Raw genomic sequence first — 12,276 nt, 5'->3', positions numbered from 1 at the left:
TTCATCGCTTTATCCGTCCTTGGTAATGAATTATCGCAGTTTTTCGGTTTTTCGAAATTTTCGATATCGAAAAAGTAGGCGTGGTTATAGTGCGATTTCGTTCATTTTAAATAGCGATCTGAGATGAGTGCCCAGGAACGTACATACCAAATTTCATCAAGATACCTCAAAATTTACTCAAGTTATCGTGTTTACGGACGGACGGACGGACGGACATGGCTAAATGAATTTCTTTTTTCGCCCAGATCATTAGCTTAATTTACAAAGAATCTAACCAATAGATTTTTCGAAACTGCGTTTTTCGCAGATTTTGGTATGATAGATGTATTAAAAGACAACCCCAGAAAAAATTTGAAAGTGTTATAACCAATAACAAGGAAGTTACGCCACTTTTGAAAAGCATTTTCTGCCTGAATTGAATGTGAAAAAAAATGTTTTTTGCTTGTCTTGTCAAATTTTAAATTTGTTGATAAGGGCCGCCTTTGTGAATTAATAAAATGATATGTATCTTATATTGTCGACTCTGTAGTTTTCAGAGCTAAACGTGGAAATATAAGGAAACATGGATGGATATAAAAAGGGGGCCATCGCAAAGCACAGCAAGGAAAGAAGTAGATATAGTGTTATTTGGAGATACGAAGTGGAGGAGAGCTGGGGTGGCATGGAGGGAAAGAAAATAATATAGGTTGTTGTATGCTCAAGCGACGCCGAGTAGCCCACTTGTTCCTTTTAATTAAAAAAAAAAAAAACTTTCTCTATTAAGGGCCGGTTTTTCAGTGCGAGCTAAATTTCACTGGAGTTTAGCCCTACCACTTCGGCAGTTATCGAACTGATTAGCAGTTGTAAACTCAAGCTAACTCTAACCGTAGCTGAAACTCGGAAAAATCTAAGTAAATGTCATTAAACCAAAAATAACAATTTTCAGCACGTAAGTTCTCAAATGCGAAATCCTTAAGTATCCATGAGCACAACATTCACCTAGTCAAATTGGAAGATCCTAAGTATGAATGCGGCATTTGTAAGCGTAAATATTACAAGCAACGTGATCTCAGTGTTCATATGCAGCGTGTTCATCTGGCGGAACGTAAGCACGTTTGTAATGTTTGTGGCAATTCTTTTAAAAGTGCATGGCAATTAACGGCTCACAAGCTCCTACATGCGGAAGATAAATCCTTTGAATGTCACCACTGTCAACGTAAATATACAAGACAAGCTGACCTAAATGTACACATACGAACACACACCGGGGAAATGCCATACGTATGCCATTTATGTGATAAACGATTTCCCATAAAAGTACGGCTCACATATCATTTGCAACAACATGAAGGTGTCAAACATTTTTGCAGCTATTGTGGCGTTTTCTACGAAAATCGTAATCAATTAAAGGAACATCTTTTCAAACATACAGGCATGCCATATCGGTGTGAATTATGTCCTGATATTGGATTTACACGTCGTTCGCGGTAAGTGTATGATAATTTGTATACCCTAGTTATGCTTAACATACATAGACGCATATGATCACGGCCAAATCAATATACATAGGCGCATAGTCATAGTCAAAATAAAATAGGTTTTAAATTTAGTTACAACTTTTTGACATACTTTTCTATGAGCCATCTGTCAAAAAAGCTGCAACTAAATGTAATACCTATTCTATTTAGACTATGACTGCACTGAAGGAAAAAGACTGGTAAAATCAACCGAAATACGGGTCAAATCAACCGAAATTTCGGTCAATTTTTATCCATCGCAACAAGATGTTGAATCAACTGCACACAAATCGTTGATTCGTAATTGACCGTTTTAGTAGTCAAATAAAAAAAGTTGTTTCAGTATACTTTACCCATAGTTTTGTTAAATTAACAATTATTACTGTATACCAATCAAAATACCAATCAAAACTGTTAATATGAAAGGGATTTTTGTTCTTTTGAAATTACCAGTGCAAACTGTTAGATTAGCAGATTTAATGTTAAGATGAGATGAGATGAGAAATAATCAGCGTAAACTGTTAAATTAACAGAGTTTATTGTCGAAATGACACTACCAGTGAAATCTATTGAAATAACAGATATTTCAGATGACACTACCAGTGAAATCTATTGAAATAACAGATATTTCTGTTTGTTCTAGATTAATAGCATAAACTTTTACATCAACAGGGTTTTCTGTTAATATGACAATACCTGTGGAAAATATAAAAGCCAGATAAATATATATGTAAACTTGCCTAGTTTGTTTTATTTGTATAAATTACACATAAGTACATTTCATTTCTAATTATTTTATTGCTTAGTAATATTAATTAAAACAATAATAACTTAAATCTGAATTCATTAAACAAAACTTGTTCCGAATTGCCATCGACAGCTTTTTACGAAAGTATGTTGCCATATATATACGTAAATATGTGAATACATAAATACGCATGATTGCTACATACATATATATTTGCTACATACATATTCCCACACGCGTTTTTACATGCTCCAGCGAAAATAACGGCACTGCACCCGTTTGTTAAACCACATTGGCATCGGTTGCAAGAACTTTATTTGAACTTTTTCTTTAAAAATTTTCACCATATTGTTATATTAGCCGTGTTTTTTTTACGCTTAAACTTTATCAGCCCAATTCTAAACGAAAATTCCGTGCGAGTTTTTTCCCTTCCCCGCCAGAAAATTGCTTTTCAGAATGAATGCAGGCAACTCCGGCGGATTTGTGTTATCCGCCGGTCTTCTTCTTATGCTCCTCTGTTGATGTTGCTGTGGCACCAATTCATTACTCATTTCAGTGAATACCACATGAAATGCAATAATGTGCATTGTTTATACCTTATTTCTTAATTTCAAACAAATTGGCAACAATAATAAAACTTTACAATTTTTTAAACAAAATAAGAAATGCGCAACGAAATTTCAATTGACAAAACAGCTGACTTCGAAAATTCGAAATTCCTATTCCCCAATTATTCTTCTCCCTAGGAGAAAAGAATTGGAGGAATTTTCCCGCGGGAATAAAAAATCCGCGAGAACAAAATTCCGCGAGAATATTTAGAATTGGTCTGTATATGAACTGCTAAGCGCCAAACTTTAAATACACATCTGAAATTGCTGCGCATAAAATGTGTACTACCAAAGATTTTAAAAATTATAAGATGGTACATTGTAGACTTGTAAAACTTTGTGGAACGGCTGCGCGAGGAATTCACCATACTTTTTGCAAAAATTTTGGAATATAAAGATATTGCATGCGCGAACTTCGGTGGAAAGCAGCGGAGCGTAACAAAATTCTAGTAGGTCACTTTCACCACACCAAAAACTTTAACACAATTTTTAACATAATTTAAGCACAGAAATACACTGATTGGAGTTTTAGTGAGTAAAAGTTAAAATTCTGAACACATTAGCTGAATAAAAAGTGTACAAATAATTATTAAATAACAAATACAGAGTTTAACAAATTCTGCTGTGGTAAGTGGTGAATGTGACCTACTAGAATTTTGTGAAGCTTGCCTCACACTATTTTTCGTCTATGCAATGTCTCTCTATTATATCGTTTCTGCTTTTTGCTATGCTGTCCGCCTCAACATAGCTGATTTTTTAAGGCTGTTTAACTCTGTAATCTTTGCTGTAATTTATTTTGCTTTTGGAAAAATTACCTATTTGAAATAAGCTGGCTGAAAAATATTGGCATAACAGCTTAAGTTAAATCAACAATGGAAAATTTGAGCAGATGTGGCAATTTCGCGCGTTCGTTGAACGAAATGTTGACAATCTATTGATCATCACTAGGAAATTAGCTACATTCCATCAACTAAGCAGCACTTTAGCAATACTACTGTTATTATTTGGCTGCTCAAACACACCCATATTAATTGTGATTTAAATATAAAATATACAACTCAAAAATGGCTCCGGTTGTTATGTCCGCAACATTTATTTGGTTCAAATACACAACCAATAATAGCCAAAGCCATAATAATTTACACGGGTCATCAATTCTTTCTCTGATTCAAAAGCTGAACTTCCAGCGCTACCGCCATCAGCTCAGTGTCATCATTGCCAGTAGCGCCAATAACACCAAACTCGTGTCTGACACACAAAAGTCGTTCACTCTATAGCGCAAGTCAAATGTACTACGCACTCACTACTAAGTAGCGTCAAAAATTCGCTTGGAGTAATTGCGTCAATGAGTTACCATTGAGCTAGCACCGCATTGGCGCTGGCGCCATGCAATTTACATCACTAAAATTGCGCGAATACCCAGGCTCATGACTTTTTTAATCCCGATGGTGAAAACGAAACAGGGGCAAAACGTATGGTGTATTCCTGGTGTAGCCGTTCCACTTTGTGGAGAATGAACGACTCTACAATGCTCCCTCTTATTAATCTACGCTCTTTGGTACTACTGAGTATAATTCAGATGTAACTGAAATATGTGTTTTTGTTTCACCCTCTACACTAATTCTATGTATTCTATGTGTGTCCACAATTCATCGCAACTTATTTAGCTATATGTTATACCCTATGGCCATCAGAGGTTTGTGTCTCCGCTTTTCGGTACACCCTGTGGCTGCAGCTAGTTATTTAACCACTGCCGCTAGATGGGTCTCCTAAGCATTATCTAAGCGAGGATAGGCGTTTTTTTCCCGCGCAAACGTAAACGTATACGCGTGTATAAAAAAACACGGCTATTATAATTATATTTATATTTGTGTACGCACATCTTCTATATATTGTTACGAATATTAGCAAAACTGAGGAGTGCTGCCATCTCCAGGCCGATGCTAAGCAGTGACGTGAATTCACATCAATAATTCAATCATTATGTATCTACATAAACGAATCAATAATTGCGTCTACACATATGTACACATTCCGACGAGCAACATTTACATACAAGGCAGCGAGAGATGAGATGTCACACACCGATGAATTTACTTATACGCTTATGTGTGTGCGGGAGACTGTAAACTACAAACACATGCATATATCTTATCTGAGTTGTCACAAGAGAGAGCAATAATTTGTGCACGTAGTTGTGGCTGGCAAATTTTGTAGCCGAAACAACTAGTAACTTCTGGAAATCGAAGAGCCTAGAAGTATGCAGCGTAAACTATAAAAGCGGTGCAGGCGAGTAAGAAGTAATTCAGTTTGATTTGAGTTGTCAAGCAGTTTGATTAAGACGATATCTCGCGAGCAATAGCAGAGTTTCATTGAGCTATCAATCAGTGTGGTTATTAAGCAAGCTATTCGTTGCACAGTTTGTTATTGTGAAGTACTTTAATAAAGGCATTTTGCATTATTACAAATTGGAGTTATTTATTCAACAGTTTAGTGATTCGAACTTAGCAGAGGATTTCAAATAAGAGGATTTGTAAGCAAATTCGTTACAATATATATAAAAATGGTGTGAAAAATGTATAGTAATTCATCAATTGAGACGGCAGGACCGATTTGGCTCAAATTTTTTTTCAGTTCTTCGTAATTGCTAGGAGAAGGTTTTTACGAAAGAAAATTTTGGGAAAACCCTGCGGAAAAGTCGGAAAATTGGAGAAATCGAAAATTGAGAACGGCAGGACCGATTTGGCTCAAATTTTTTTTCAGTTCTTCGTAATTGCTAGGAGAAGGTTTTTACGAAAGAAAATTTTGGGAAAATCCTGCGGAAAATTCGGAAAATTGGAGAAATCGAAAATTGAGAACGGCAGGACCGATTTGGGTCAAATTTTTTTTTCAGTTCTGCGTAATTGCTAGGAGAAGGTTTTTACGAAAGAAAATTTCGGGAAAACTCTGCGGAAAAGTCGGAAAATTGGAGAAATCGAAAATTGAGAACGGCTGGACCGATTTGGCTCGATTTTTTTTTCAGTTCTTCGTAATTGCTAGGAGAAGGTTTTTACGAAAGAAAATTTTGGGAAAACCCTGCGGAAAAGTCGGAAAATTGGAGAAATCGAAAATTGAGAACGGGAGGACCGATTTGGCTCAAATAACAGAGTTTAAACAGATAAATAACAGATGGTATGTGTTTCTGTAAGTTTCGGATAATTGTGAAATTCGTTGTGATAAAATTGCATTTTGAGTGGAGAAATTAACGAGATAAATAACAGAAGGCGCTGTGCTTAGGTTGAGCGTAATTTGACAGGTGCACTTTTCTCATTGCCATTTTTTATTAAACAAATGTGCTATTTTTCTTGCTACAATTGATTCGAGTTTTTCTGATTTTCGTGCTCATCGATTTATTTTTCTGATTTCGGATAGTCATATATCGCGCATCACATCCACAAACCGTACAAGCATTACGATCAATTGAAATTCCATTGCGATATTTATCAATTCGATTATTTAAAAAAAAAAATAAGTTTGCGTGTAAAAAGTGAGGTTATCTTCTAGAACTGCGGGCATATATTGCTATACATTCATTCCGTAAGTATTTTTTTTAAGAATTTTCTTTTTAATAGGATTAGTCAAAAATTACTTTATTACATTTTGGCTAGAGTTATTTGCTTGACTAATGCCTCCTATTAGACGATCAAACCGTGCAATAATTAGTCGGAATGTCCGTGATAATCAAACGCAAGAGGAACGTGCAGAAGAAAATGAATGGAGACGTGCCCATGTTGCACAAGTTCGCGCTGCACAATCACCACAACAAATTCAACAAAATGTTGTTAGACCACCAGTCATAAATGTAGGCTTGAATCGCGCTGCTTTCGAATACGATTTCGCAATAGCCTACAAAGATCTTCGCTGCGTTGATATCGGCTCATTGTCTGTCGTATGCCAAGTTTCAATCAGAAACCCCCGGCTTATGCCATTGTATTCGTTACTCTATGGAAATACAATCCAATCAAAACATTTTCTAGAGAATACACAAAAATATAACGGATGCTTCCAAATGACATCATTTGGTTCAGTAATGCAAAATGTCCTTATTAGACTATTTTGAGAGTACTTCACAATAACACTTATATTTCACAACTAATAGCGTGCTTAAATCAAACTGATTACTAACTACTCCGCTTGCTCTGCTTTTATACTCTCTGTTGCCTTGTCCGCATATTTCTCCAAATGTCTAGACGTTTCTCCTCTAGAATCTTCTACTTGGTTAACAGCTATATGCGTGTGTATTTGTAGTTTAAAGCCTCTCGCATAGGCATATCCGTGTGTATATGTAATTACTACTTCGGCTGATGATTACATGTGTTTATGAGTATCTCTCCGTTGCCTAGTATGTATGTGTGTGTGTATATGGTAATTGATTTGTTTACGTACCTACTGCTTAGTATCGGCTTAGTGATGGTAGTATCGCTTAGTGGTACTAATATTCGTCATACTGCCTTCCACCTAAGTCGGATCGTCCCGATCAGACAAATTTCCTGATCTAAACGCTGCTAGCCTTCCAAATGAACCACTTTCATTTTGGTTCGTGGTTTGCCAATTGTGTGTATGCGGTAAAATACATTGATCCGTTTCACAACTTTGTATGGGCCTTCCCAACTGCAATTTAGATGGAACACCTTTCCGCCGGTGAGGGTTGTATAACAGTACTAAATCTCCCTCCAAGAAACCTTCCGAATTGTTGTTCTTGTCAAACCTGTGTTTCATCTTACTACTAATTATCCTGGACCGTTTCCTCACACTCTGTTGTTTGGCCAATGAACTACTTCGCAGAGCTTGCGCTTGACGGATTGTCTTTGCATCATCAGTATCGTCTTGACGGTTCACAACAGTAGTGCACCCTGGCTTGATACCACCCTTGCATTCTTTCTGGGAAACTCTTTCCTTCGTTTTAGTGCGTCCATTTGGTTTTGTCAATGTCAGTGTATCTCTCCGATTTTTCTTCGTTTGGCCCATTCGTTCCATCAACCTTTGCCCGATTTATTTTCAGCACTCGCTAACTGCTGGGGCCCTTCTCCAAACTGAAGTTAAGTGGCACATCCTCGTTTTTATAGCGCATAATCCTCTGCATATCGATCATGATGTCATGGTCAACTAAGAAGTCCACTCCCAATATGACTTCATCAACAATATCTGCCACAACGAATTTGTGTAGAACCGTGACCTTTCCAATTAAGACTTCACATACCACTTCTCCCTGGACTTGGTTATACTCGCCAGTAACCGTACTCAATCCTGCTCCAGGTAATGCTGTACTCTCCTGTTGACCAAATCCGTTCGGATTAAGGAATGAGATGCGCCCGTATCTACAGTCAGTACGGGCACACCAACTTGCGGTATTCAAGAGCACCATTAAGAGTATATCGAAGAAAAACGCCAGTCCGAAAGGCGGGAGTGCAAGGACCTTCAGGCAAAGAGGATAAATATTGTGACGAATATTAGTAGAACGTGTTACTAATATTCGTCACAATATTTATCCTCTTTGCCTGAAGCTCCTTGCACTCCCGCCTATCGGACGTGTTACTAATATTCATCACAATATTTATCCTCTTTTCCTGAAGCTCCTTGCAATCCCGCCTTTCGGACTGGCGTTTTTCTTCGATATACTCTTAATGGTGCTCTTGAATACCGCAAGTTGGTGCGCCCGTACGCAGCGTGGCCCGTTGCCGGTCTAAATCTAAGAAAAAGGACCCCGAAACTCAGTCAATGAAAAATATTCTTCCGAAATTACGTTTTAAAAACTTGAGTTCCAAAGATTTGCATCAAACCTATTGTTCTCCCGGTACGGGAAAATCCTAATGTTAACATAAATGTGCATTTCTCTTGCAGTTTTGCCAATCATATGCAAAGAGTACACAATCAAAATTTAAGCACAGAAGAATTGGCAGCCGTTTTTACAAAGTACACAGGAAAGGCGATACATTTTAGCTTCAAATCCAAGGAAAACCACGAAATCGATGACTCTCAAATTATCGATTTTATTACGGATGTTGATACAGAAAAGTCTATAATCATCGGAGAAAGTTAACTACAGTGATTATTTCTACAACCACAGAAGAGCAAAAGTGACGTCATTTAACCAGAGGTCAAAGGTAAGTTATTTAGAAATCCTCGCGTTCATTTCATTTGTACTGTCAGATCCATTTAAGTAGCTCTGTGCAAAAAGTGGTCAAGGGTCGATGTTCGCTTCATGCATTAAACAGGTTAATCGGATGTTTAGGCCCAATGCCTAACTTTTATCTCATTGACGGCGCCCCTCCCTAACGTTTTAATAATATTTCCAGCCACCCACACTCACGCCGCATTTGTGTGCATGCATGCACATGCATGCGTTTCATACGCATGCACGTGTGTGTGCGGGTTGTCAGCACCCATGCACGTATATGTGGGGGTTGTTGTGTGTGTGGCTGTTTTTCCCCTCCTTAATACCAGAGGACTTTTTCGCGGCTTAGCGGTTGTCCTCAACGGGATAACCGGCCTCTTTCTCGATTGACCGCCAACCAGCACACATCGCAAGGATCACCATCGTCACTTAAAACACCAAGGTAATATTGTAACCACAGTGTATATTTTCCTTCACTCTAAATTAAATATTATATTATAACGAGGAAATTCCTCTTTGTGTTCTTATTTATTTCTTTTGAGCGCACCATCCACTCCAAGATCGACCCTTGTGCGCCTACCCACTGCCGGTTTACGACGCACTCAGGCCGAACACGGAAGATTACTTACTCACTTAATTGGCGCTTAGCCGTTTAAGCGATTATGGCCGTCCAACAAGGCGCGCCAGTCGCTTCTTCGTTGGGTTAACTGTCGTCAATTGGTCACACCAAAGGAATTTAAATCATTTTCCACCTGGTCCTTTCGGCGGAGTGGCGGCCACCCTCTTCCTTTGCTTACATAGGCGGGTTCTGATAAAAATGCTTTCTTAGCCAGAGTATCATCTTTCATTCGCATAACATGGCCTAGCCCGCATATCCGCTGTGTTTTAATTGATGTCTGCATAGAGCTCGTACATTAACTCTTCTACAATAGCCGCCGTCGGCCACGCGAAGAGGTCCGTAAATCTTTCCAAGAACTTTTCTTTTGAACACTTGTTCAGTTTTATATTCACTCCAAATATTGTTCTTATATCTTTGAAAGTGGGCCCGTATCGTGTGTTGTTCTTTGATGTTTGCTCACAGTATGGGCGAATCTTGAATGTAAGCGTAAGGTGTAGGCCTAAGCGTTAGTCTTTGTATTGTGGCGAATATTAGCATCAGTAAGCTGTTAGTTAGGCGGCCACCGTGGTGTGATGGTAGCGTGCTCCGCCTATCACACCGTATGCCGTCGGTTCAACTCCCGGGCAAAGCAACATCAAAATTTTAGAAATAAGATTTTTCAATTAGAAGAAAATTTTTCTAAGCGGGGTCGCCCCTCGGCAGTGTCTGGCAAGCGCTCCGATTGTATTTCTGCCATGAAAAGCTCTCAGTGAAAACTCATCTGCCTTGCAGATGCCGTTCGGAGTCGGCATAAAACATGTAGGTCCCGTCCGGCCAATTTGTAGGGAAAAATCAAGAGGAGCACGACGCAAATTGGAAGAGAAGCTCGGCCTTAGATCTCTTCGGAGGTTATCGCGCCTTACATTTATTTTTATTTATTTAAGCTGTTAGTAAATAATCACGCAACAACAAAAACATGAACCATCCACTCTTATGTACGTGTATACATTAAAGCTAGCAACACTTATGTAGAAGTCGACGAAGAGCTATGTCACACACACAGATGTAGTCATCAGCCGAAGTAGTTACTCACACATACACACCCATATGGCTATAAACTACAAATATACATGTACTTATATAGCTGGTAACTAACCAAGCATGAGCTACAACTGTTCGGGAAATTACTAGACTTTAGGAGAAATGGGTTAACGAGGAAACCGAGAGTATAAAAGCAGCGCAAACTGAGTAATAACGAATCAGTTTTGATTTAAACACGGTATTGGTTGTGAAGTATAATTGTGAAGTACTACTCCCAAAGTATTCTAAATAAAGACTAGTTTGCAATACTGACTATTACAGTGATTTATTCAACAGTTTAGCGATTCGAAGTCTCGGTGCTTCGGGGCAGCTTGAGCGCCGACCATATGGCCATAGTAGTATAGCGTCATCAATCACAAGACGAACAGACTACATGATTCCCTATCTGCGCTTCGAGGGAGATCTTAAGGCCACAATAGAGGTGGACGGTTGGCGCAAGGGTGCGCAAATGGCGGACGAGGCGATACATGTGTACACCGATAGTTCCAAAGTAGTGGAAGGAGTAGGGTCTGCGGTATACTGCGCTGATCCGGAAATAAGCAGATCCTACAGGCTGCCGGATTACTGTAGCGTTTTCCAAGCGGAAATATTAGCCGTAACCAAAGCAGTAGAAACCGTGGAAGAGAATAGCTTAAGCTGCAACCGTGTTAACTTTTATATTGACAGTCAAGCAGCAATTAAGGCAATAATCTCGCATAGCACAGCATCTAAATGCGTGTTAAAGTGTAAGCAGTCTCTGGAGAGAATCGGGACAGGGAGAAGCATACATCTATATTGGGTCCCAGGGCATATGGGAATAGATGGGAAGGAAAAAGCGGATGAACTAGCTAAAAAGGGCGCATCCCTTGAAGCTTGCTCCGTAGATGTCCCAATTAGATTGGGCGAGATTAAGCGAAGGCGAGAGGTGCACATGATCGACCAAGCGGGAAAGGCGTGGGTTCAAGCACGGGGCTGTAAAGTGTCGAAGATTATGTGTAGGTCTTACAACCTTAGACTAACACAGTTGCTCCTATGATTAAAAAGAGAGGATTGTAGACTCATGACGGGTATTCTGACTGGACACTGCCTTCTGGCGTCACATGCCTTTAAACTAGGCTTGGTCAGTGATAGCAGATGTAGGAAGTGCGGGTTGGAGGAGGAAACGATCGAGCACGTTCTGTGCTTGTGCCCTGCACTTGCCAGGCTAAGACTCCAGCTATTAGGAGTGATACAGCTGTCAGATCTAGAAGCAGCAAGTGGCTTAAGTCCTAGGAAGCTTCTAGTATTTGCCAAGAGGACGGAGTTATTTTATAACATAGGTCCTGGTTTTTGATAGGGTTTTTCAGTTTGGTCGTTAAAACAAACTTCTGGTAACACTACGGACTCAATCAGTCGAACGTTAGCAGAAGGTTTCAAATAAGCGGAATTTCCCTAAATTCGTTACAGTATGCTATATGAGGATATATGTAGAATGTAAATGCAGGCCTACACTGAACGAAAACGACCAATAATTCTCGGTTCGCGTTTAAGGAGTTCAAATTTTTATATTGTTTTTGCATAAATAGAAAGATCACATCCAAATTTGTCCAATA

General features: G+C 38.9%; 1 protein-coding gene across 1 annotated transcript in view; it reads left to right on the top strand.

Annotated features, from left to right (window-relative positions):
* Window positions 1-9,173, top strand: part of LOC137250976 (gastrula zinc finger protein XlCGF58.1-like) — a 42,816-nt gene extending 33,643 nt beyond the window's left edge. Inside the window, exons 4-6 of the transcript XR_010953138.1 lie at window positions 926-1,466; window positions 8,733-8,995; window positions 9,056-9,173. The gene's annotated coding sequence lies outside the window, so the exon portion shown is untranslated. The remainder of the gene's footprint in view (window positions 1-925; window positions 1,467-8,732; window positions 8,996-9,055) is intronic.
* The last annotated feature ends 3,103 nt before the right edge of the window (window positions 9,174-12,276 follow it).

The sequence above is a fragment of the Eurosta solidaginis genome, chromosome 4 (genome assembly GCF_040869045.1).
Source record: "Eurosta solidaginis isolate ZX-2024a chromosome 4, ASM4086904v1, whole genome shotgun sequence".
In the NCBI taxonomy this organism is placed as follows: domain Eukaryota; kingdom Metazoa; phylum Arthropoda; class Insecta; order Diptera; family Tephritidae; genus Eurosta; species Eurosta solidaginis.
This window is presented reverse-complemented; position numbering and strand designations above follow the sequence as displayed.